The sequence below is a fragment of the Amblyomma maculatum genome, chromosome 6 (genome assembly GCF_055883805.1).
Source record: "Amblyomma maculatum isolate TAMU_Amacu chromosome 6, ASM5588380v1, whole genome shotgun sequence".
Classification (NCBI taxonomy): Eukaryota; Metazoa; Arthropoda; class Arachnida; order Ixodida; family Ixodidae; genus Amblyomma; species Amblyomma maculatum.
The window spans coordinates 28285530-28313181 of NC_139349.1; the positions used below are offsets into that span (position 1 = coordinate 28285530).

Sequence of the window (27652 nt, forward strand, 5' to 3'; positions counted from 1 at the left end):
CCATTTTTTAAACCTCGTCGCGTTTGTCAAACACAGCGATGACATCATCGGAACCTTTCGATACATATTCATCTTTGTCCAAGACAACAAAACGTCCATGTTTATCAACAAGAAGCAAAGATAACGAGTTATCTTTGAGCTAATGAACAGTCCTCTGAAGGGAAACTTCCTCCCTGAAAGTCTTTACCTCGTTAGTAAATCTACACCGCCAGATACGCACCGTCCCGCCTCAGTTTTGCGGCTCTTTTGGAAACATGTTTCACTATGGTCGGTACTCGGTACCGGCGAAGAAGCTAACATATTTTCTATTTCGCCAGCTATCAGGCTTCGTTAGCTTCACAAGGGATAAGCGAGTTCAAGAACATGAGCTTTAATTTGCTCCATTCCTTCGGCTGCAACTCACGGAACTCTCCAACTCCACACAGATGATATCTTGCTCGATACAACAATGCCCACTCGCTTCTTTTCAGTTTGGCAACCCGTTAAACCAACTGCTTCCTTGAGCAAATTTTTCGGCTAGAAATGAAAGCGTGCGCCGGGTTCCGTTGAGTATACAGAGCAGTAACAGACCATGTCAAAAGCTCAAATAAACTAAAGAAACACACGCGATGACGCAAGATGAAAGTGTGTAATAATGGCACGTGTCAGAAAACAAAGCGGCAGTAAAAACCATGACTTTTAGCTTGTGAAACGCACAAGATCAATCCAGCGTCCTGCTTCAGCAGCAGTAAGCGGAGTCACGCAATCCTACTTGCTCCCCTACGCCGACACTATCCGCCCACTCCAGTGGTGGAGGAGCTCGCGCCCAATACTCGACAAAGATACTATCCTTCTCTGCCTTGCAAATGCAGTAGGGAGTTATGCGCCTCTATCTCGGTTACCAAGAAACGCAATAGTTATTACCTCCAATAATTCGGCTTTTTCATATACTTTTTCTCCATCCTATTTGTATGTGCCAAGCAGAGCGACTAATAGCGCTCTCGGCTTGTACTGCCCTTGAGGATCTTAAAGAAAGCCTACAACAACCTTGGTTGGTTTGGTTTGTGGGGTTTAACGTCCCAAAGCAACTCAGGCTATGCGTTGCTGTAGTGGAGGACTCAGGAAATTTCGACCACCTGGGGTTCTTTAACGTGCACTGACATCGCACAGCACACGGGCGCCTTGCTTTTCGCCTCCATCGAAAAGCTGCCGCCGAGGCCGGGATTCGATCCCGCGTCTTTGGGAATAGTAGTCGAGCGCCGTAACCACTGCGCCACCCCGGCGGGATCAACAACCTTGGTTCGCTGTAAAGTAACCGCGTTTTGATAAGCCACTGGAATTCAACAATACCAACAAGGTTCAGCAAGTCAAAGTAACATCTTTTTCCATTATCAAAAGGATATTATTAAAAACAAGTTAGTAAGCAACTCGGAAATTGCTCTCTACCGTCTCGTTTACAATTGTCAAATGTGTGGCACTCGAGTTCCTACTACAAACAACGAAGATTGACACAAAAGTGCTGCTGAAGTACGCATTGCGACCTCGGATACGCATAGCAACCAGAGTTCGAAATATAGACTTAATAGTCCGACTTTATAAACGCTATAAACGCTTTCCGCTGCCCTCATCGGGTTTTCCAAGGACGAAGAATGCCCAGCTATTCTATGACTCGGTCAAAAGGAATGCCATTACAGAATAGTTGGCTCTGCAGCGCACCGCAGAAAGCCATTAGGACAGACGGCCCAAACTGTCACGAACACACGGCCTGTCTATGCATTGATGTTTTCGGCCCTTTCCGCCACGTTAGATCTTAATTGTGTATGTCATTACCAAGTCCATTTCTTTGTACCCCGAGATAGGGTTTTCTTCGTGATAAACGGAAACGTCAGGCGACTGGAAAGCTTTGCTTCGAGAACACTTAGCACACAAAGCGCCTAGAATTCTTTTGAAGCTGGCTCGCGATTGCTTTTCCCAACTTATAAAATGTATTAGCCGTAAAGGATCGATTACAGTGTGCATCATCATCATCATCATCATCATCAGCCTGATTATACCCACTGCAGGGCGAAGGCCTCTCCCATATTTCTCCACTTAACCCGGTTCTGTGCTAGCTGCATCCACGTGACCCCTGCGAACTCCTTAATCTCATCCGCCCACCTAACTTTCTGCCGGCCCCTGCTGCGCTTTCCTTCCCCTGGAATCCAGTTTGTTACCCTCAGCGACCACCGGTTATCCTCTCTTCGCACTACATGTCCTGCCCATGTCCATTTCTTCTTCTTAATTTCCACTAGAATGTCGGTAACTTGAGTTATTTCTCTGACCCACTCCGCACGCTTTCTATCTCTTAATGTTACCCCTACCATTTTTCGTTCCATAGCCCTCTGGGTTGTCCTCAACTTAAGTAGAACTCTCTTGGTTAGCCTCCCCGTTTCAGCCCCATAGGTGAGTACAGGCATTTACAGTGTGCAGGCTATCCCCAAATCTGCGCCTCGAAAACTGCAAGTAATGGTAGCTTTGAAGGGGTTGTCTTGATTACAAGAAGGAAGGAGCCGAGGCGGTGTGCAGGTAGTTATGATTCGAACTGGCATTGGGCAGATGGGAGATAGCCGTCATTTGGCTGTACTGCAATAATAATAATAGTTTCTGTGATGCACAAAATCAAGGAAGAGTGCGACAGGTGAAAATGCAAAGGAAGCGAATGCGAAGCTTTTGTCGCTTAAAGGAACTAGGATGTCAGCCCACATGCTGCGTCGCTTACTAAACGAGCTGGGTATGAGCCCAAACACTAATCCAGAGTAGGATAGAAGCTTGATCTCAGCACTCCGCTCATGCTATGTGCCAACATCAGCTTTGGCGTCAAAATGATCTTGTCACATTTCATTAACAAATCTTTTCGCAATTCGCTATTGGTTCGCACAGCATATCATAGCTGCGCAATTGGCTTGACGTTTATTTGCTAGCAGCCCACAACAAACACATACGGAGCAGTTTCTATGCATGCCGAGGTTGATCAAGCAGGCGCATTGACAGCGTAGCTAGAGAGATTACAACATATTAACGTGTTGTAGAGTGCGCTGAAGTTGGGCAGCGACGAAGGACACGAGGTATTACTGTTACCTCATCCCGGACCTCATATTCCTCATATTCTCTTAGCCAGAAATCATCAAGCCTAAGAAGGCCACTTGCCGGTAGCTGCAAACCAGACTCATGAAGTAGCAACTAGAAACGTAATCTGTCATTTGTCGCGTCAGAGTATGCACAATTTAAAACGAAGAAAACCGTCTACAGTTACTTAATATTTTATGACTAAGTCAACGTAAAAGAAAAGAGTAAACTTAAACACTGAATAATTAATGGTACAGCATGATTCTATTCGCAATATATTATACGTCACATGCCGGTTGATGAAGCCTCCTTTGTAATAGTGACACCCACCCTCCCGCAAGTACGTTGAATGGTGGTTCCGCAAAAAAAAAAAAAGAAAGACACCGGGTGAAACCATTCCGAGCAGACAAAGAGAGTATGCCGGACACGCTTTCTGTCCAAGTAGCCCTAACACCGATACCCTCCTCTCGTCCGGCCCACTTACCTAGTATTCTATTCTACATCATGAAGAAGTAGGGGAGGCGCGCACCGATGTTGAAGAAAATACGTTGGCTTAAAAAAATAATTCCTTAATGTTCGCTTCCCAGACCACCTCGAAATTTCGTAACACTTCTCTGAAAGTTGCATCTTGGATAAACTCCTGCATCCAATTTTAATGAGAATCGTAGTAATACGTTATGCACTGTCAGTCTCACTGACAATGGTTTATTTAATACATTTGAGTTATTCGGCCGCACCTGATGGAATCCTGACAACTTAAAATGGCATAGCGTGCATATCGTCACATCATCCCAAGGATGTGCTGCGCTATAAAAAAAATTTGTCTTGATTGATTATGCGAGCAAGGACTGCAAGAAACAATAAGCTGTGCTATAGCCATAGAGCACCACTCCAGCTATCTGTCTATAGCACTTTAAACGGGTAGCAATGACCTCGGGCTAGGAATATAATTAGGCAGGTAAGTGTCTTGCATAACGCAGTCGTTCTGAGGACGTTCTGGAAACCGACAGCTTTTTAGCACGCGAGTAAACGAATGCAGCCCCAACATGGCTACCCTATATTCAGTGCCATCTCGCGCGAAGGAGGGCGCTTGTGATGACTCTCATGCTCCGGACTTCGAAAATTGAGTGGGAGCGTCACTGTGCAGCGCATTTCCGAATCGTATGAAACGGCAGGTGGAAGTTACCCAAGCGGCACTTTGGTTTGCACAGAATTAATGCTCATTAACAGTACTGAATATGCAAACTTAGCGTGAGATAATAGGCGCCTCACTACAGCTGCCGCATGGAACCTGAAAGCTTCAGGAAATAATTAAAATCCCCAGAAGTGGAAAGGTGCGATGGCGCTTATGCCTAGCTGCCGTGGCACCAAACGCCGCTGTAACGAACCGATTTGAAGAGGTTGGCTAGCATGACTCAGAAAGGCAACACCAGCACAGAAAAGGAATGTCCTAGAGAGAAAGAGCAAAGTTTTATTCCTTCCTCGTTGACGAAATAAAGGGATAATAACAGACAGCTGGTGAAAACAGCGTAATTGGTTGTGCACTAAAGATAGTTGGTTTGGTTTTGTTTTGTGGGGTGTAATGTCTCAAAGCGACTCAGGCTATGCGAGACGTCGTAGGGGAGGGCTCTAGAATTTCGACCACCTGGGATTCTTTAACGTGCACTGATATCGCACAGCACATCAAAGCCTTGCTTTCCGCCCCCACGAAAAACGGCCGGCGTGACCGGGATTTCACCCCCATCTTTAGGCGCTGTATTCCAGCCCCGCCGGGGTGGTGCAGTGGTAAGACGCCCGACTACTGTCCGGAGTTCCCGGGTTCGAACCCGACCTCGGCGGCTGCGTTTCGATGGAGGCGAAACGAAGTGGCGTCCGTGTGCTGTGCGATGTCAGTTCACGTTAAAGAACCCCAGGTGGTCGAAATTTCCGGAGTCCTCCACTACGGCGTCTCTCATAGCCTGAGTCGCTTTGGGACGTTAAACCCCACAAACCAACCAACCAACCAGCGCCGTAACCACTGCATCAGCACGGCGAGGTATACACTAATGATTAGAGTCAAAGATGTCGCAGACGCTGAACAGGAGGAGAAGAAGAAATGCAGGGAGGTTAACCGGTAGACGAAACCGACTTGCTACCCTACACTGAGGGAATGGGGTGAGTGGATACATAAATGATGGGTAAGAGAGTAATGGGTGAAGTGAGTATATTCACATCACAGCGAAATCACAGCCTATCGATCAGTCCCGCGGTTTTCATGAAACGGAGCAGTGGCTGGGAGGCCTTTACCGTCGACGATCGCCGCGGCCAGTGACTTAGAATCTTGATTTCAGTTAGTGGGCGTCCAACACACGGCAGAGACACTGTCTTTCCGCACTGTACATGGGGCACTCAGAACGAATGTGACCTATAGGCTTGTCGCACCCGCCGATGACACATGCAGGGCTATTTGCCATACCTATCACAAACGAATAAGTGTTTGTGAACGCTACACCACCCCATAGGAGGCACAGCAAAATTGCTTCACGTCGGGGTAGACCGGGCGGAAGCCGGAGCTTCAGGTCAGGGTCCAGGGTTCTTAAGCGGGAGTTCGCAGACTGGACAGAATTCCACAAGGCGAGCGTGAGTTGCAAGGGCCCGAAGCCTTCCCGCTGCGTCTGCTCTGGAAAAGGGGATCAACACACAATCGTCATCGTCGTGGTGGGCGGTTCGCGCCACCTCGTCCGCACGAATATTGCTAGCTGTGCTGCTGTGTCCTGGATGCCATTGGTAGATGATGTCATGTCCTTTATTTATGGCATAATGATGAATTTCTCGCATTTCCGCGACGAGTTGCTCATGGGCCCCACGGCGAAGAGCCGCTTGTAATGCAGCAGGGTTTATTTGGAAGTCAAAATAGACCACTGCTGGGGGCTGTGCTAACTGATATGCCTAATTGCGACACGAAGAACTGTTAGCACTGCGGCTGTCGATTAAGTCCGGTGAATTGTCCTAGATTTTATTTTTGCAGTCCTTGCGGGTATGACGATGGAGCCTGAAGAACTCACGGCATTCACTGAGCCTTCGGTGTACACGTTCAAACGGTTTGCATGGTGCTCATGGAAGTATTTGAAAGTGACTTGTTTTAGTTCTGTTGACGATAGCCAGTCTTCCTATTACCAGGCATAGAGATCGTTGATGCATATTTCGCTATTCTGCCGTTCCAGTTTAGACCCGCCTCTAGACCGTCCTCTCCACTATGGAGCCTTTACAACCCCTTGTGCTTCTTTCTATACCCGGCCTCGGGAAGGAGGCCGTGCATATTTGTTCAAGAGCCGGCTTTGAGACATTACATTGAAATTTAATCATCAATTCGTCGTTCTCTATCCTAAGTAGGAGCAACCTAGACCGTCACTGCAAAGCAATTTCACTTCAAGGTACCATGAAATGCGACTAATGGGACGAAATAGATAACGATCTTCCTTGAAGGCTAACGTCCATGAACGATCACGGCGTACTATGGGTTCAGTTCAGTTCAGTCGTTCAGTCGTGTCCGACTCTTCGTGGCCCTATAGACCATGTCACGCCATGCTTTCCGGCCTCTCACTATCTTCCTAACATCACATAACTTCATCTGCAGTAATTCGAGGATGCCATCTAACCATCGCGTTCGCTGCCTACCCCTTCTCCGGCGACCCTCAACCTTTCCCAACATCAAATCTTTCTCCAGCGACTCCTCTCTTCTCATCAGATGACCAAAGTAGCTGAGCTTTAACTTTAGAATTTGAGCCTCCAATGAGCAGTCAGGGTTTATGGTCGACAATATCGACTGATTTGATCTTCTGGCAGTCCAAAGAACTCTCAAGAGTCTTCGCCAGCACCACAATTCAAACGCGTCAATTCTTCGGCGGTCAGCCTTTTTCACAGTCCAACTCTCGCATCCATACATCACAACTCGAAAGACCATAGCACGAGTTATACGGTTGGCAGACTAATGTCTCTGCTCTTTACCAGGCGGTCAAGGCTAACCATTCCTCTTTCCAAGAAGCAGGCGTCTCCTAATTTCATGGCTGCAGTCTCCTTCCGAGGTAATCTTGGAGCCCAAGAAGAGAAAATCTGTCACAGCTTCCACTTCTTGTCCATTGATTCTCCAGGACTTGATAGGGCAAGACGCCATTATCTTCGTCTTTTTAATGTTCAGTTTAAGCCCAAACTTCTCACTCTCTTCTTGTACGCGCATCAAAAGTCTCTTGAGTTCCACTTCACTTTCTACCATTAAAGTGGTATCATCCGCATATCTAAGGTTGTTGATACGTTTTCCAGCAATATTCACTCCAGCTGAAGACTCGTCCAGACCGGCCTTCCTCATGATGCACTCTGCATATAGGTTAAATAGGCAGGGCGACAGTATGCAGCCTTGCCTCACTCCTTTCTCAATCGGAAACCAATCAGTAAGACCATGCCCAGTTCTGACTGTGGCCTCTTGCCCTTCATACAGGTTCCTGAGGAGACAGATGAGGTGAATTGGAACTCCCATCTCTTGGAGAGCTTGCCACAATCTGCTGTGATCTACACAGTCAAACGCTTTCGCATAAGTATGGGTGAGGAGGGGCTTATATCCTAACTAGCCGGAATGCATCGCACGCGTCAGAGCCAAGGAGCTCATGAAGTCGTCTATGAAAAAGCGGCAGGAAATATTGCCTTTGTTATTACTGTTCTTTTTTACATTTCGTTATTTCATCACATTCTTCGTCTAGCTTCTGACGCAGCAGACGTGTATATTTCTAATGGCACCATATGGACCTATGTTTACTGGTCAATGGATAATTCCTCTATCTTCCTCTCCGACGCATAAATTACAAACCGCTTTCTGTAGTTTAGGCACTGCCAAAAGCAGATAGGTATTGCATGTCATTGACTTCAACTTTCAAAATCTTGAACAGCGTTGGAACAGACAAATGGCACAGAGTACTTGGGTACGAACCCGGGTGCGGCGACCGCGTTCTGATTACACACATGGGCCAAGTATCCAAGTGTACCATATGCTGCGCGATTTCTATGCCTAGGTCCCCTGGTAATCGAAATTATTTTTCAGCCTTCCACCAGGCCAGCTCTTTCTCTCGTGTTGCCTCGCGTAAGTTTCTCTTATGTTCTCTTTTGAGAAACCTACGGGAAACAAATTACACACGTTTGCGATTTCACAACATACTTAGAGAATGACCAAAGAGAGATCTTTTTGAAACATTCCAACAATATAGGCTTTTAGGGCCCGCAATGTCTTCCTTATGCACTCGCTGTTGCTATAAGAAACGTTCTTCACGGCCGAAGGGATATGTTTCCATATTTTCATGTCTTAGTTTCGGGCTATCCGCCCTTACGGCCTTCACGCCAGAGCCGAAACAGCGACTTCGGAAAGAGAAGGTAGACTTTGCAAGATTTGGGAAGAGCATCCTGCGTTACCCTTCAGCTGCTACTGGCCTATCATCGGCCTTGCTGACATCGTTCAGCCCGTCTTCAAAGAAGACATTTATCTCCTTTTTTTCTAAGTTCATGTCGGTTTGGCAGAGGACAAGTTGTAGATCAGATGTCGAAGCGCGATGAGACATGAACAACAGAGGAATTGTACGTTACGTATCATTAACAATAATATTTACAAGTAAGTTTCACCGCCACAAAATCTAAGGTACGCTTACTGCGCAGTTACTTAAAAGCTAGCGCGCTGCATATCGATCGAACTCTCCGCTCGCTTCTCATGACTTCTGCAAAATCCGAGACCTGCCTACTTTCAGAAAGGAAGCATGACCAAGTACGCTCGCCTAAATAGCCATCCTCGAAAGTTCCAGGAAGGAATCTGTGCCCGCTTGCCGCCTCGTAAACGATGTAAGGAGAGTGCAGAGCCAGGATCGTGAGCTTAGATGAGGACAAGGACAATTATGAATTTCCGTCTTTTGAAAACCCTTTTCTTGTTTTAGTTCTGAAGAACTCACACAGCCATCTTACCAAGAGACCCAGGGAAAAGCAAAGCTGAAACGATGAAGAATTCCTTGGTTTAAATTCACTGCGTAAGGGAGTACGTAACGTGTCATCTGGCACCACATTTGTCATTGCTCTCAAAACATACGCGCGATAATCGGCGATCGTAATAGCTGTCCCGCTTTATACGCTGTTATCGCCGCAGCCCTTTACACCGCACGTTTAAGTTCAAAACACTCCCACGCTCTGCACTGCACGTCCTCGTCAGGATCAATTATAAGAACTCCCGAGCTCCTGCTCGGTTTAACTACTTAAAAAACCTATCATTTCTCGGTTCCGGTGGCGGGCGCAACAAAAATACCACGTGCCAACTGAAGTGGTCTTACGGTGGAGTTCATAGAACAAACGCCATTCTAGAGAGAAACGCGCTTAGGAAAGACTGCACTACACTGGAGACTGGCCGCGCAAGAATCTGCTGCCCATGATGGTGTAGTGAAAACAAGGGAGCGGTTGCAGCATTGAAAACGCCACCACTTAGACGACTATTACTCAAATGTTTTGTATTAGATTACTGCTTAACTAATATATTATATCTATCGCTTTTGCCATTTTGTCTTTTGGTCTGTTAGTAGCAGATCCCAATTTAATTTTAAGCGACTTGCAGGAACGTATCTCACCTTAAACTGATATAAGTATCCCAGTGCACTTGCTTAATGCGAGTGGCAGCTCACATGAAATTGATCCGTTAAAGAGATTATCTCAGAAAAAAGGCGCTGCTTTCACAATCCTGTTTTCCGCCAAAAGGAAAAAATTCGTGCGTGAAGAAAAAAGGGCTAAACAGCGTCCTATAGGTACCTTGGCCTGTTTCCTTGTCTCTGGGTTTTATTCTTTATGGACCAACGGCATTTGACCTTCTTCCGCATCTTGACAATAGCGAGCTTTGACACCACTTCGGGGCTTTAAAAGACAAGCCAGATGCGATCGCGCGCTTAAACGCAGCTTGCGGCAAAACGGAAAAGTGGCCCGCGGCCTTTAGGATAAGCAGCTTTCACACAGCGCGACGAAAAATGCAGCAAACAGTGTTAAAGTTCATATCACAGCTAGACCCAAGGGGCTTTATAATACTCAGAGCTCCAATCGTCTTTCTCGAGAACCATCACAACCGCTTAGAACAAGTTGAATGGGCAGGTGGGGCTTTCCTAAGCGTCCAAAAATGTTTACAAAAAATATGTTTGGTACAGACAGTATAAAAATGAACCATTACTGTTTTGTTTCAGTTCCAAGATCGCATTATACGTCTTCGCAATAAAATCACAATTTGCGGTTTCTGCTTTTTTTTTCCTTGCGCACCGTCACGAATACTCTAACAAGCGTACTGGTATAAAGGAATTCAAACCATATAATTTAGTACCGCATCCAAAAGAAAAACGAAAAATGAAATTGGTTTCACATCTAGTGTTGAATAAAGAATCCCATTTAGGATTTCTTTTTGCCTTGTATTTGTTAGTATGCATCGTATTACCATAGTTGTTCAGTCCCCAGCTTTATAAAACTTCAGTTAAAACTACTGCGTCCGATAACCTCTGCGATTCTCCCATTTCACTTCGGTACGAATGCGGAAAGCGCACACGCACATAAAATTGGCACTACTGCGCTATTCAAGGACTGCAGTTACACAACACATGATTGCTCAAAATTAGACGAAGAAACGTAATGGGGTTCAGGGAAAAAACGAATGGCATTTTAAGAAAATAGAAAACGTTCCAAAAGTGTAAACAGCTTGACTGATCAGTAGACGTTAAAGGAGGCAACAACTACTTGTTTTTGTTTTTCCTAAAACAATCCTTTGAATATTATTTTTAATACAGAACTAATTGCAGCAGTCGGTTGGTAGTGCTTGCGAATCTTTTAACCAAGTAAAATCGCAGACATCAGCGGGGAGGAAGGCCGTAATCATCGGCATTTGTTTTCTTTTATAAGCCATCCTGTGCTGATCGCCGTCCGGACTTTTAATTGTGATCCACTCACATATGTCTACGGGGGTCATTTTCTTAAGGTCACAGTTTGGTAGTATTTTTTGCAGAATCGGTTCAGCGATTCCACAATGTAGATGTAAAACATAGGTGGTCTCAGACACCAGACTCATACACGACACCATTTAAACAGACGGCGAGAGGCACTCATCAGATGCTCAATCATCTCTTTGCCAAGGTATTCTACATCGTGACGATGTCCCAAGTGGCTCTTCGGGCCAACACGCTGCACATTATATCGAAATCTGGAGTACCGAAACCACCCATTTTTGTTAGCAAGCCGACTAGAGCCCCCAAAACACTCTCAGTCTTCTCGTTTCAAAGGAACACCCCACAAGCAGTAGCTAACCGCTGCAGAACTGTGCAAGGAGGACGGGCCACTCTGGCTGCGTAAAAAAGTGGGCGCCACAATACTGCTCTTGATCAGGTATGCGCACTCAGAAAAAGTAGGTGGAATGCACTGGCTACATCGGTTTGTTTCACAGCTTTGTGTTTTATTTCTTTCCAGGTGGTGCGCGCGACCTCACCAGACGCCAGGAATGTTACACCCAGTACTTTCACACCATCCAGCCAGGCTACGCCATCAGGAAAGTCTTCGTTGAAAGCTCCGAAACGCAGTGGTTTACGTTTTGTTGAATTGAGGCGTGCACATGGCAAGCAGCTATATGTGTGAAAAAGAAGCAATGTGCCCTATAACTGTCAATGTTTCTTATGAACAGAGAAATGTCATCAGTATATGCTGAGACTTTCACCTCACCCTGGTCCGGGAGAAGGAAACCCCGTATAGATCGACCTACAGTTTTAGATCTGCTGCTATAAACGCTCTATGCAAAATACAAAGAAGATAGATGAGAGTCCCCAGATCATTTGGTCTAATACCATAAACGTTTAGTAAAAATTATTTACCGATTAAAGAATAGCAAACTCTGCCGAAATTTGTGTTTTCTGCTCTTCAAAGGTATTGTGTTCGAGGATAACTTGAGCAATCAAAACTTTGATCTTTTAATTATTTTGTAGATTAAACATAATGAACTGCACATCAGGGGGGCAGCTGACGTGGCCCGCGCGGACGTGTGTATTGTTTGTAATAAGCATGCCCTTATAAAGAGCTGTTAGTATGCGTTTCAAAACAACAGATTTATGAAACTTCCAAAAAGAGTACAATTAGCAAATTATGAGATAAACCCTTTTCTGTAGGCACATTTATAGATTCTACTGAGGAATTGTATCATCATCTTTATCATCATCAGCCTGACTATACCCACTGCAGGGCGAAGGCCCCTCCCATATTTCTCCAATTAACCCGGTTCAGTGCTAGCTGGATCCACTTGACCCCTGTGAACTTCTTAGTCTCATCCGCCCACCTAACTTTCTACCACCCCCTGCTACGCTTTTCTTCCCTTGGAATCCAGTTTGTTACCCTAAGCTACCATCGGTTATCCTCTCTTCGCACTACATGTCCTGTCCATGCCCATGTCTTCTTCATTTCCAGTAGAATGTCAATAACTTGAGTTATTTTTCTGACCCTCTCTGCACGCTTCCTATCTCTTAATGCCTATGTCGCTTAATGCCGCTTCCTATATCTTAACTTTATCATATCTATGATAAAATTCATATTGCGCATAACCATCTTAAAAATATGGTGATCTACACGGTTGACCTTAATGTGACTTAAGGGCTCTTTCGCGTAATGTGCTTAATTATTTGTCTATTTTGCTCTAAATTTGTTTTCCTTTTGCTTATGCTGCTCCCGTTTCAAATCCGTGTTTATATACATGCACTTCGCTTGTCTCTTAGTGACTAATTCCTTAATATATGCCGGTGCAACCTTATACATCATCATTAGCATGCAGTCCCGACATACCGCTTTTTTTTAAGAATACCTAAACCGGCATATAACTCCGCCCTAACTAAGTAGGAGGATCATGCCTCTGTTGCCATTAAAATATATATCTCTCTCTCATGCCTCTGTAGCTTGGAGGTAGCCTTTATGACTTAGGATCCAAATGTTCAGTGTTTGAATCCCATCTCACAGAGATTACCCAAGATGACAGCTCCAGCTTACTTCATTTAAATGGTCTTGAGGCATCACACGATCTAAAGGGCAATCAATCCCTAGCTATATCACCTGCCAAAAGCTTATTGCCAGATGATTGACCGTCGTACATAACCGCTTTTACGCCACATTACCCCTCCTGTAATATTCCCCCTGGGAACCGTTGAGGTTGTAATAAAATAAATAAATAAACAATATAAATGGATACAATTAGTTATCACGCACAACAATATTAGGTCGCAACGCTGTACTCACCTACGGGGCTTCAACGTGGAGGCTAACGAAAAGGGTTTATTCTTAAGCTAAGGAATATGCAGAGGGCTATGGAGAGCAAAATAGTAGGTTTAACGTTAAAAATAAAAGAGCGCAGAGTGGTTCAGGGAAATAACTCGAGTTAATAAAATTCTAGTGCCAATGAAGAAGAAATGGGAATGAACAGGATATGTAGTACGTAGAAAGGACAACGAATGGTTACTTAGGGTAACAAATTGAATTCCAAGGGAAGGCGTTGCAGATTCTCACGTAAATCAGCAAGCAGAACGAGGAGGGTGAAGAAGAGGTTTTGGAAGCGGAAGCGCTCGGGATAGAGACAGAGCGCCATGTTGGCACATCGATAGCCAGGAACAGCCGGGAATTAAATGCTGTGTAGAGTCGTCCTGGTGTCTGCCATCCTTCTATATTTTTGGAGCAGAAACCCGGGAACGTATTGTGAGCTCCTCCATCGATACTTCCTGCAGGTTCGAATAAATCCAACGACCCTCCAGGACGATACCACGATCTCCGCCATCGAACTCAATCGGAGAGAGACGAAGAGGGCTTCATCGATACATTATGAACAGCATCCAAAAGAAGCGCGTCATTTAACGAGCGTTTCATACACGGCTCTGCCATGAGGCAAGTAAATTACTGAAATCAAACGACAGGACTATCCTTGACTTAAAGCTCATTCATGCCAGACTGAAAACCTGTAATGACAGTTTACGCGTATTAAATGAGAACATCCAGGATTTTAGACTCTGTCACGTCTGTGCAGAAGACATAACAGCTGTACAAGAGTATGAGGAAAGTGCCACACGAATGATAGGACGCTCCTCCACCAACACATCGAGAGCCTTCAGGCGTCTCCTGCTGTCGATAGCCGTCGTTTTTTGAAGACAGCAGTTGATCAATGAATGACGGCAACAGTAACAGAGTAAAAACATTCCGAAGGGATGTTCCCCGAAGGAAGAGATGCCAGCGGAGCAATAAGTCAGACAGCGCGGAAGGGACAGAGCGCCATGTTGCCGCATTGACAGCTGTTGGGAACAGCGGGGTATTAAACGCAGTGTTGAAGCGTTATGTTGTCTTTCCTTCCATATTTGACTCTTACAAAGAACTTATTCAGCTGTGTAGCAATTTGTGTAATATCAGTGGTTATCCTTCAATGGATTTTGGAACGCTCGTACGAAAGTTCTGTTGACGGATACGAACTGGTTTTGGACAAGAACGACTCCACACTGTTTTTCTTTTGAACACGTGAATGACGTGCTAATAACTTTGAGATGGAGTGCGTGGTTGTGTTATGTCAGTGTGTGTGAGTTTTGTCACAGTGATGACGTCAACGCTGTGCGTCTAGAATCTCGAGATGCAACTGTAACCTTCCAGCGTTTACTCGCCAGTTTATGCAAATGAACAAGATCAACAAAAGAACCAAGCAGCTGAGTAAACCCTTTTCTCTCAACGTATCTCGTCACCTGGAAGCAGAGCGAGTGGTGTCAAAGCCGATACCTGGAGAGATGGTGCTGCGGTCCTCGCCCAAAAGAGCCGGACCCTGTGTACATCATTCAACATTGATGAGGACCCATGGCGGCGATCATGCTTAAGCAGATAAGCGATAAAATTTGAACAGTTACAACCACCAGGTGGACCATGACGCGAAACTGAAGTAGATGCTCGATGAGAGCCAGCAATGATCCCGATGTATACAACTAAATGACGCCATCTTCGACGCCATTGTTCAGTCGTGGGTTGTCATCATAAAAACGCCACAGTCTGGAAGAAAACTACTCAAGTGGTGGCACAGTAGATGACTCCTACACGAACCATGGGTTTGATTTTGAGTTGTGTACTGTGGCCACTGAGCCGACGAATCAGTGCGGCCTGTTGCTGTGAGTACAGCAGAAGAATGCTCAAAAGAACTTGGACAGAGTGTGGGCTACAGTGTGTGATTCGAGTCTATCCTGCCACTCCCCTGCGGATCCAACACTGCTCAACACTGTTGGTGGTCTTCGAGCTACTTCTGACCTCAGGGCACGGAGCGTGTTGGATATTCCCGCGGGAATCAGCGAGCAGAACGAGGAGGGCGAAGAAGAGGTATGGAAGCGGGAGCGCGCGCGGTAGAGACAGAGCGCCATGTTCGCACATCGATAGCCAGGAACAGCCGGGGATTAAATGCAGTATAGAGGCGTCCTGTTGTCCGCCCTCCTCCTTCTACAGAAGGAAAGCGCAGCACGGGCGGAAGAAGGTTGGAGAGGCGGAAAATGTTAAGGAGTTCGCAGGGGTCAAGTGGATGCAGCTAGCACAGGACCGGGTCAATTGGGGAATATAGGCCTTCACCCTGCAGTGGGTATAGTCCAGATGATGATGATGATGCTATTCGCTAGCTTCAGCTGATCTAAATGAAAAGCTACACAGTTATGTTGGTTTTAAACTGAAACTTTTGTACCGCTTAAAAGTAGATCATTTCGGGCGTGCAAAAAGGTATTATCTCGGCCAATTATTCCTATACTACAATATTAGCTGACATAACATGACAAGTTGAATTTCATTCATTTGTGGATAATACCAGTAATCTGCAGCGTCTTCTATAGTCAACGACGCTATTGCAGAGAAAAACGACGTTTTAGGAGCGTTTTCATCTGTTTTCAAGCCTGAATCGTCACGAAAATATTATATTCCTAAAAAGCGAGGAAGCAGTACTCTTGCATAAGTGCAACATTATGGTTAGCCGATTAAGGCTGCACCACCAGTTCCAACCATCGCTAAGAAACATTTCTATATGACGAAAACTGTTTGATATGCTGCTACAATAGCTTATTGACTGCACAAATCATGATATGGAAATTAAAAACATAAAGGCTTCGCATTTGATTTCCCCGTTTGACAGCTAACTATCTTCTTTGTACACTATTGTTAGGGATGGCATTTATGTATCGTTATTTAGCATATGTAAAATTGAATGTGTATATCTCTATACGTTTTGAGTTTAATTATGCTGTAGTGAATACACGATGAAGTTATCCCCATCTTGGCACGCTGTTCTACCGGACTATCAATGGCGCCTGAAGCCGTGTTCTAAAGCTTTCCAATTGGTCGTCTTTCAACTTTGTAGTGAGAAAAGAATGCATGACTTGAGACTGATTTTCATTTACGTAAAGATGCCGGCCTAAGTGCTAACGGATGTAGAACGGAAACAAATACGCTTTGTTTGAAACACGTGAGTATATAGGCGGCATAAATATATATCATATATGCCTCAGTATTCTCCGTGATGTGCACAGACAACATCCACTTGTCCGCGAGAAAGTTAGGGCATGCTAAGGCTGTCATGGCAGTAAAAGGCGCTGAATACCCTAGTGAAACACATATGAGTCACAATAACCTCATACAGATTTCTCATACTAAATTTATACAAATCTCATTAATTCTCATATACTTCTCCTATGATGAATGAGTTTAGTATGAGATCATATGAGATTATATGAGACTTGTATGAGATTAGTATGAGTTTTGTATGAGAATTTGTATGAGGTTATTGTGACTCATAGGGTTTCTCACTAGGGTAGTTCAGGTAACTATACTGTAAAAGAACGCACAGTGTGGTTAGTAAGAAAAACATTCTTTGAAACTCTCCCAAGTTAATATTTTTAGCAGTGCGGCCAGAATATTGTACAAATATGTGTTCATAAATTTTAGCAGCTCTACTCCTGCAAGCGCGTCGTTAAAAACACTGTCCAAAGTTTGAACGGAACCAAATATGAAGTCAAGCTATATACGTGCGCTGAAACTTCGCTTTCGAACAATCTTTACATTAATGTCGTTAGCGATGCAATGCATACCGATCCCACAGGGGAACATCATTAGTTATCCTTACATGACCTTTCGCAACGGAAAGAAGTAAATATCGAGAGAGAACGCCCTGTCATGTACGCGCTTTGTGCTGTCACGAAACACGACACAGGACTGACGCTGTATGACATCTTTGAACACCCCCCCCCCCCCCTCCACCCTGCAATTGACAGGCCTTCCTTTACCGGACGTTAATGAGTGTTAATGATGTAATTTAAGCATGTAAAACCGGATGCGGTTCTAATAAATATTAATTACCTTCGCGAAAGTGTGCTGGAGTCGATTTATTTATCCTTTATTTATCTTACTTTTTCTCGCGCTTCGTCAGTTACTGTCGAGCTAGTTATTACATTCTCGGCTCTCTGTGATCACAGACGTGTATGTCAGGCATTGCAACGGTAGCATTTCATTAATGCACATGTGACATGTTTCGTTAACGGCGCGTCCTATATAATGATTGAAGTAGGTTATTAGAACAGGAGCCCACTAAAAGTCGATGCTTCCGCGGACTAGGGTAGAGCTTTGCACGTGAGAACTGTACAGACGTGTATGTGAGAACTTTGAGAACAAAAACTGTGCGGGTGCCTATGCAACGACTCATAGTTGCCAGAAATTTCTGACAGCCCCTAATGAACAAAATGCGATTTAGTGTGGTCAAGCGAAATTGACATTGCTGCGTTGGTACCTAGATGTTCACTTCAGTTCTAGTTCGAGGCTCGGTTTCCAAAGTCAAGAAGGCTTCAGACAAAGGCCTGCGAAATCGGTGAGTGGAAGCCTCTGTGGTAGCGCAATATATAATTTCTGGGACGCTTAAGTCATCTTAAGAGAGCAATGTGATTGCGGTGTTTTTTTGGTGCCCGAATAGAAATTGATGCATACGACGACATAAGAAACTAATCTGTTCGTGCATCTACGGAAATGAAGCCCACAAGCTGCTAGAAAGTGCCATATTTTAGTTCACTTGAGCTAAAGTATACTACCTGCCTACTGCCATCTTCTAGAGGCCGAAAACCGCTAAAACATCGGCAAAATTGGCGAAATGTGGTCTAGCAAACGCACTAAATATTTAACAGATGCCTCTTTCATTGATTTCAGCAGGCAAGCGATGTGATCTTTTTGTTTCTGCGCTCTGGATTCGTTTGCGTATTTTTAATTACATCGTCAAACACAACTAAAGCATCTCTGTCGAAATCAGTTAACTCTTATAGTAGTCACTTTGGCTTCATTCTATCAAAATCACAAGGATCGTTTGAATTTCCTATAATAGATAACACAATAAATATTCTTAAAGGGGCTCTGTCAACACGTTAAAAACAAACAAAAACTGAATTTTTTATTCCTATTCAACAATAGATAGATGCTTCACATTGATTTCTTTCACAACTGGTGCATAGTTAACACTGTTGCAATAGAAATTCCCGATTGCTGACACTTCCAGTAAGCCGTGGGCATTACACTGAGACAGAAAAAAGTGTGCATATACGTCTCTGTTCCCGCTGATATAACTGTTGTTCTTGTTCGCGAGAATGCTGCCCGAATCGATCGCCACCGACAAGCTCTGTGAGTGTTCACTGTAATGCATCTTGGCGCAACCAACTTTGTCAAAAATAAACAGAGCTTAAAGTTATTGCGCATTCCGACTGTCAAAAACTATTCTCAGTTTCGAAGGAAATCACTTCCAATGTGACACGTATCAGCCCCAAGGCGAGCCTACACAATAGAGAACTCAGCTACTTAGTAGTCGCCCCCTATCAGCTACACTGTAGAGCTAGAACGCGGAGTTATAAAGTAAATAGATCCAACTATGGTACATGCCCCCGGTTTAAGTGGAAACCTGCGGCGAAGTTCGATGTACCGCTAACTGAAGAAAAGCCCTTGCGAGCAGTGAGCTATACTAGCGACCGGCAAGGTAGATGGAATTCACTAGAAGCGCATCAGGTAGAGGCATAGGGTATATATTATTCATTCTTATCGCTATCTATTTTTTTTTAGTTCTACTTTATTCCTTGCTGAAGCGAGTTTTTATTTCGTTGTATGTAAAACCGACTAATATTTGTCAAAATTATGAACACTCAGCAGTCTCAAAGAGTGGCTAGTACGAAAGCATAACATCCCATTTGCTTCTCTTGAGAATGAATTGTGATTTCAGCTCTCTTTGATCATGCGTCGCTTCAATAATAAAGACAAACTACAAGAAAATAAATTACTGGCACTGAATATACTATATCTGTCAACTTGCTGAATGCGCACAATTTAAAAATGGCTGAACGTCGCAAACCTTTCTCGACCAAAATTCCCATCTGAACGTTGAGATTGATTATATTAAACTTACTGTGTAAAAACTCCATTTTTTTATTTCTTGATTTTAACGATGGTCGCTCTTGAGCGACATGCCGGGTTGAGCAGCTGAAGGATAAGATAGTTTGTAGAAGTGCATAGTCATAATAACTAAAAGGTTACATAGTAAGCGACTAGTTTTAGTACAGAGCTAGAGCTCAAAAGCATGGCAGTCCATTTTGACACCTTGCCGCAAAATTCGCTAGCTTAGTTCAGATCTAGGTTATAATTTCGCAGTATTCATTTAGAGCAATTTCCTTTTGTCATGTCGTTTATTCGTCAAGAGCTAAAAATTTTCATTTTTAGCCCATCGCATGTGCTTCTACCAGAAAACTTACAATAAAAATATTCCAACATCATAGCTCCACGCCAAGTTTTGAGGAACACCCTTCTGAAGTTTAGAATCGCACCTGCTGTAACTAGGAACGCGCCTACCATACCAAAATGTATAGCACGAAACTAGCCGCTTTAGTAAGAAAGGTATCAGAAAATAATACATCTTTAAAATCAAAACTCAAGAAAAAAGCTTGTGATTGCGCCGAAACTCAAAAGTATAAGGAGAAATTGCCCAAATTCCAGAAGTAAGCAGCGACTACGTTTTTGTGGCGCAAAATACTATATGCTCAAAAAGGATTCGCGCGGACAAAAACATTGAAAATGATGAAATTAAATGCAATGATAGACTCGAAGTATTGCCCAATGAACATCCTAAGACATTAAGAAAACAAAAGCTATCGACGACTGAGTAAACATGTTTGATGAGCGTTCAAATGAAAATATGTAATTGTGAATTGTAATGCTTTGTACCTCGTGCGTCGTGGAGAACTGCACAAAATATGCTTTCAACTATTATCGTATAGTCGGCAAACAAGCGAGTTCTGGTATTGAGTTTTCATTCCCCGACCGTGCAATCTTTTCTCACGGTGTTTATTGGTCGTTTCCGCTTATTTCGTTTGCGCGAAAAAAAGGCAAGATTTATGCTTTGTCTGCTGAAACATGGCAAATGGCATGGAGCACACGTAATAAATTGTTTGCGGTGCCAATCTATCTTATAACCTGATTTGAACACGGCAGGGAAAATCAACTTGACGCTAAGGAAAATGGCATTGTGTAGTGCTCCATAATACACTAAAACAGACTTTTCGAGGAAAGTTACCATTACATTGTTAAGATGGATGCCGTCTTTGTGTCAGCAAAATAACGAACTTTTTATTTGAAGGATTCTATTTTGCTTTTTGTTCCCAACCCTATTTCCACCTATTTGTGCTGTATAATAATTAATATTTTATGGGATTTTTCAGGCACACTAAGATGGCTTGCTATTGTGTGTTTTCACAGTGAGTTAAATGGTATAATGAGTTATAAGTTCTTGAATCTTAGCTCCTCTTGGAAAGCTAAACTATCCTGATATAACTACATTGACGCTCCTGCTTAACCATGCACGTGAACTAGAAGTGTAGCATGGAAATTTTATGCCAGAATGTACATAAATGCTGCAGTCCTTTCGCTCCCTAATTACCTTGCAATGGTTTAGCAGACGAGGTTGAGTAAATATCGATATCAATTACACAGCAACGCATACGCCTGTATTTAAAGCTCCCTATATAAGGGCGGGGCATAAAGCGGTGCAACTATGCCTGCTATTTTCTTCCATTACTGACAACCTGGGCTTCCCTCACAAGAAGGTAAATGTGATACAACAGTGTCCTTATTCCTATCTCCACCATTTAAATGTGGCCACCCTTCCCGATGAAACCTACAAAAAAGTGCTTAATTCGAGATAATAAGACCCCAAAATGTTATCGCGTCAAAGAGAACGCGGTAGATACCTTTTACTTATTCTTCGCATTATTCTCAGTCCTTATAATAGACTGAACTATAAGCGTTAAGCATTTTTGTCACTTTGATTCTCATCGTTCTCGAAAGTAACGGCAATGGCACTTTTGCCTACATTGGCCTTAAGAACGGGCATACGTGCACATTGCTATATAATATTAGGTAAACCATTATACCATTATATATCTACGTTTGATGCAGGCTTGTAATATTATTCAACCACTTTAGCGGTCTCCGTTTACGCTCCCGTGAGTTTAATGCAAGTTTAACCTGAGCAGGTTGGAACATGTTCGGAGGGCGTCAGCAAGGGAGACAAAGAAGCCCAAACGTAATGCAGCAGGACGGTGACATTATCAACAGGTTTAATGGCAAGGCACAAAACAAGAACCGCAAAACATTCGATGCTCAACTGTTGCCAAGACAGGTTGGTATGCGCACCGTGGTCTACACCCTGACACCTCCATCATTTCGCAAATCTAGATTTTCCGGTAAACAAAAACGCAGCATTCCACTCCTATGTCTGTGTCCCGCTCTCAGACACTATCAAACCGGGAGAGAATGGTAGTGGTGTTTTCTAAGTTCAAAACTCTGTACTAGCGCGAGGCTGAAGCTGATAAAACTTTATTGTGATTAAGGGTGGAGTGAGGGAAGTTTAGCTAGCATGCCACAGGCCGATGAAAAGCAAGAGGCACATCCGAAACTACTCCGGTCACAACACAAGGATAAATGGCGGGCGCATGCAGTTGAGCATGAATCCGGTAAGCGCTCTTAGGGGTATCTTACCTTTGCTCACAAAATAGTACGAGTCTTCACGACTGAGAAGGCAGCAGTTCTTGAGTTCTTTGGTCACGTACTGGCATTAAAACGTTAATACACGCGAGCATGTATGAGTGACTCAGTATATCAATCGATAAAGGAATCAGTTCACTAAACAATAAGTCGTTTCTTTTATTTTCTCCTAAGTTCAACTATTTTAGTTTACTGAATTTTGGTTTCTGCAAGAGGCCGAAAAGCTCGTAAGGCATCGACAGAGGTGGTGCGGAGTTAGCTTCGACACGTCAGCGAAACTGCGTATACTGCTGCGCTCAAACCAAGTCTGTTTGGGAAATACCGAACACTCTAAAACGGAAACTTGTATACTATGAGCAACGATATTGTTCATTTGTTTTGTCTCTATGCTGTCTGCATGCTTAGATTTCCCTGTTTGGGCCTTTACAAAAGAGGACTGGAGTATCACGCGTGACGACAGTGTAGTTTCAGCTTTGGTATTTCTTGTTTTTTTATATAGTTTGCAGTTGCCGAAATTATGCAAGTATAAGCAATCCACGAGTAGTAGGTTCGAAAAAAGAACTACCTGTTTTTATTTATGACCTCTTCCGAACTAGATCTCTGCTTGAAAACACAGTCTCTCGCAATTGAACGCATTGGCAGTAACAATACGTGTTCGTTTGCTGCGCCTGGAAAACGGATATGCGTCTAACACATTTCTCGGACACATTTCTTTGTTGCAGTAACCGTCTCAGTAATAATAACAAAAAAAAAAGTCCTCCATGGTTCGGCGCTGCCGAACGTGAATATCGAGCGCGTTGTTACTTAGCAATGCAGGATGACGAGTGGGTTGCATGGTTGCGTAAATTGAATAATAATTAAGATTTTTACACATAATGTGGCGCCTTTTTTAATGCAAATCAACCGAGGCCAAAATTGTGGATGGACCGGGCCAAATCTGCAGGTCACCACCATGCTCTCTGATAGGGGAATACTGGACATCGATTTTTGCGCAAATCAGCCAAAGTCAAATTTTGGGGGTGTCCAAGGCCAAGCTTGGAGGTCATCATCATGTTAGCCATCGGGTTGGAGCTGGGGCGTAGTGGTAAAACATCCGCCTCAAAATTATCAAAGCATACGCCAGCGCCAGTGTTTCTGAACACGTGTTTCTTCGGAAAGGCAAGTATCCAATTTATCTAAACTTTGGCCAACTGCCTCGAATTAAGAGCGCACAGCTAGTACCACTTATTTATAATGCGTTAAACGCCAAGTAACCATATCGATGACGATGTTGGAGGTTTCTTTTTCTTACGTAACCTTAGCCCATCTGTACTTTTGCGCCGAGGCACATAGGCACTTTGTTCTCATATATTGCACTTATCTTGCCATTCTTTTGTGAGCAGGGATACAAAATGACAGTAGAAAGTAACCCTTCATGCCTATCGCGCCTCCTTTGAAACACACTCACACACAAACATAGTATATATATATACATTCAAGAATGACGTTGAGGGAAGGCTTGCGCAGAGAGGTGTGTCGATATCTTCCGCTGGGTTGATAAATGGTGCCCATCGTCGGAAGAAAGAGTGTGCCTCATTTCATCCACCGAATAGTTCTATCATTCTTTAGCATTTATGCTTTGCCCGCAGCCTACTTCAGGTATTCACCAGTACAGAGGAAAGATACGAAATCATAAACAAAACAAATAAATGAAGGAGACTTAAAATGTCTGCGAAAGGCACGCGTTTTCTGGCTGCCTAGAGATAATGACGTGCGTGATTTATGGTCCTCGACAAAGGAATCACGTATGACAAGTTGGAAAGGTATCTGAAGAAGCCATAATTTCAGAGAATTATTACAAACCTCTGCGTAACACTTCAAAACTGGCCGGTTCTCAAAATGAATATGGGAGGTTGACGAGATATTAATTTGTTCCTTGACACGGTATTGCCACAAAAAGCCAACAGTTTGGCGAAAGTGGCCGTCCGATTACTCCCTGCATGCATAGAGCAAATCTTTGCATCAAGTGAAGCTTTGACGTATAATTACATTATGTGCAAAGTCTTCAGCATTCGGCCTCATCTGTCACCAGCATTTTGTTTTTCGCTTATGAAGCTGCAGTAGTAGGAAATCCCAAAATTAGACTCTCTGAAGAGGGGATCAGTGTGGAGCCTGTTGGCGATGGCGACGGGCAATGTTTTGCCTTTTTTTTTAACAAGAACTTTTAACTAAAACAGTGTTTGTGTTTTGCATTTCACGTAGCGGAGACGCTGAAAGCGAGCACGAATAGAGGATTCTTTAGGAGATGGACACTTGATGCTACGCGAATAATAAAAATAAAGGTGCACATTTGTGAGCCCAGATAGCATTTAGGAAAAATAATGTGCAGCACAGCTACAATACCAGCACAAATTTGAAGGAAAGTGACGCTTTAAACCTAGTGCGTTAGCAGATGACGGCCATGCTACGTTTCAAACGTCAGCGTCTGTGCTGAGCATCGGGACTAAACGACTACATATTGGCGAAAGAAAGAAACGACGGAAGTGATATGAGAAGGATGACGCCATGCGAAAGGCCCAGTTCGCGAAATTTTTACAGCATACGGCTGTTTCTGTTTCTGATGCGTCTCAGTGCTGCATCCTCAGCTAGTTTTAAAATTCTGAAAGTACAGCTTAAGCAGTTAGCATCAATGACTTCACGTAGCCGAGACGTCTCTCATAGCCTCAGTAGGTTTTTGACGTTAAACCCCACAAACCAAACCAAATCATCCTGGTAGCTGAGAATGACTTCACAGAAATGCTCCGATCACTAACAAAATAAAAATAAATCGAGAGTCATTTGACAGCGGACCGAATCGCGGTCAAGTAAGCATGTTAAGGAAAGACTCCGCTGCTCATTGCAGCCCAGTTGACTCAGCGTCAGCTGTCGTCACAAGAACTGCAGCGCTACAGACGAGAGCATTGAGACAAAGGAAGGAAAGAAAACTAGGCAGACAAAATGTGCCCCGTAATGAAACGCTTGTGCATGCTTGGAACAACCGACTAGACTGACATCGGCGTCAACCAACTGAGCGCTTCCAGCAAGTTGCGCCAGGCATAGACAGCTCTATCCATGGCTTTCACTTCGTTGTTGAGCGGCGCCACTTAGCGACGTTGATGGAACTTGACTCGTAACATTTTTAAGCTCACATCCAAAAACAACTTTTGTTTCTTTTACTACTGGCACGTCCCGCCAGCTCCTGTAACTAATTAAACCCTTTCAGGTTTTTAGGCTTCGCGGCTCCCGTGGACTCCCATGACGAATTATTTTAGGTTCCTGCTTGGCGTATGGTTAGCGCAAGACGTGTCGCTTCTCTGCCCTTTTCCCCTCCCCCCCCCCCCCTCTTGTTATAACTCTTGCTAGAGCGTACATGTCAAACTCTCATAAATGCTCTTGGCTGTCATGTTGCTACATGTTCAAGCGTAGAACGACATGGTTATTGTGCCGAGAGGACCCTTAATATTTTATTTTCTAACCGATCATGTCTCCTACGAATTCCGGGAAGGGATAGAACGATTATTGGCGCCATTTCCTCACTTTGTTCATTTTCATTAAATGCGATCCATAGTTTGTGCTGCGCACTTGCCAGTGTCTTCCAGAAAGTTGTCTTTTTCTAAAGTAACATCCCGCACTCAAGGGAAAAACGAATTTCCAGTCATGTGACAGCCCTTTGATTTTCTCACAGAAGTTCCCAATATATATCTATTAAATATTTCCCAAATATATATATATATATATATATATATATATATATATATATATATATATATATATATATATATATATATATATATCAAGGGGAAATGAGGGTGCTCGTTATAATACATGAAGGAAAGAAGCCAACAGTCGGCGAGGCCAAGGAAAGCGTTGGGGATGGTAATTTATGTCTTTTTTTTAATGTTTACTTGGATAATCACAGAAATTAGTAATGTAATCTGTTAGGAGAAAGATAATTAGAAATAAAGTAGAAGAAAAAACAACGTGCCGATGGTGGGATCCGAACCCACGACCTCCGAATAACGCGTCCGGTGCTCTTCCAACTGAGCTACATCGGCCGCTGTCCCCCCTGCTACTTTCTTGGGTATTTATGTTGTCTGTATACGAACCTTGAGAGTGTTCACCAGCGCCACCCTCAGCCATAGCGGCGGACGTGGGACGTCCTTTGTTACCGCCAGCGTCACGTAGAACGTGATCAAGAGCGAGGGCGAAAGCTGTGCTAGAACCCTCTTACGCTACCTATGGCTTCAAGACTGCCAGAACCGAGACCCCCGTAAGCTACAAGCTGATCAATCAAGGGGAAATGAGGGTGCTCGTTATAATACATGAAGGAAAGAAGCCAACAGTCGGCGAGGCCAAGGAAAGCGTTGGGGATGGTAATTTATGTCTTTTTTTTAATGTTTACTTGGATAATCACAGAAATTAGTAATGTAATCTGTTAGGAGAAAGATAATTAGAAATAAAGTAGAAGAAAAAACAACGTGCCGATGGTGGGATCCGAACCCACGACCTCCGAATAACGCGTCCGGTGCTCTTCCAACTGAGCTACATCTCTTGATCACGTTCTACGTGACGCTGGCGGTAACAAAGGACGTCCCACGTCCGCCGCTATGGCTGAGGGTGGCGCTGGTGAACACTCTCAAGGTTCGTATACAGACAACATAAATACCCAAGAAAGTAGCAGGGGGGACAGCGGCCGATGTAGCTCAGTTGGAAGAGCACCGGACGCGTTATTCGGAGGTCGTGGGTTCGGATCCCACCATCGGCACGTTGTTTTTTCTTCTACTTTATTTCTAATTATCTTTCTCCTAACAGATTACATTACTAATTTCTGTGATTATCCAAGTAAACATTAAAAAAAAGACATAAATTACCATCCCCAACGCTTTCCTTGGCCTCGCCTACTGTTGGCTTCTTTCCTTCATGTATTATAACGAGCACCCTCATTTCCCCTTGATTGATCTGCTTGTAGCTTACGGGGGTCTCGGTTCTGGCAGTCTTGAAGCCATAGGTAGCGTAAGAGGGTTCTAGCACAGCTTTCGCCCTCGCTCTTGATCACGTTCTACGTGACGCTGGCGGTAACAAAGGACGTCCCACGTCCGCCGCTATGGCTGAGGGTGGCGCTGGTGAACACTCTCAAGGTTCGTATACAGACAACATAAATACCCAAGAAAGTAGCAGGGGGGACAGCGGCCGATGTAGCTCAGTTGGAAGAGCACCGGACGCGTTATTCGGAGGTCGTGGGTTCGGATCCCACCATCGGCACGTTGTTTTTTCTTCTACTTTATTTCTAATTATCTTTCTCCTAACAGATTACATTACCAATTTCTGTGATTATCCAAGTAAACATTAAAAAAAGACATAAATTACCATCCCCAACGCTTTCCTTGGCCTCGCCGACTGTTGGCTTCTTTCCTTCATATATATATATATATATATATATATA

General features: G+C 44.0%; 1 long non-coding RNA gene across 1 annotated transcript in view; it reads right to left on the reverse strand.

The window, feature by feature from the left end:
* LOC146185303 (uncharacterized) overlaps window positions 1–27652 on the reverse strand; it is a 274486-nt gene that overhangs the window by 166378 nt on the left and 80456 nt on the right. The window lies entirely within an intron of this gene.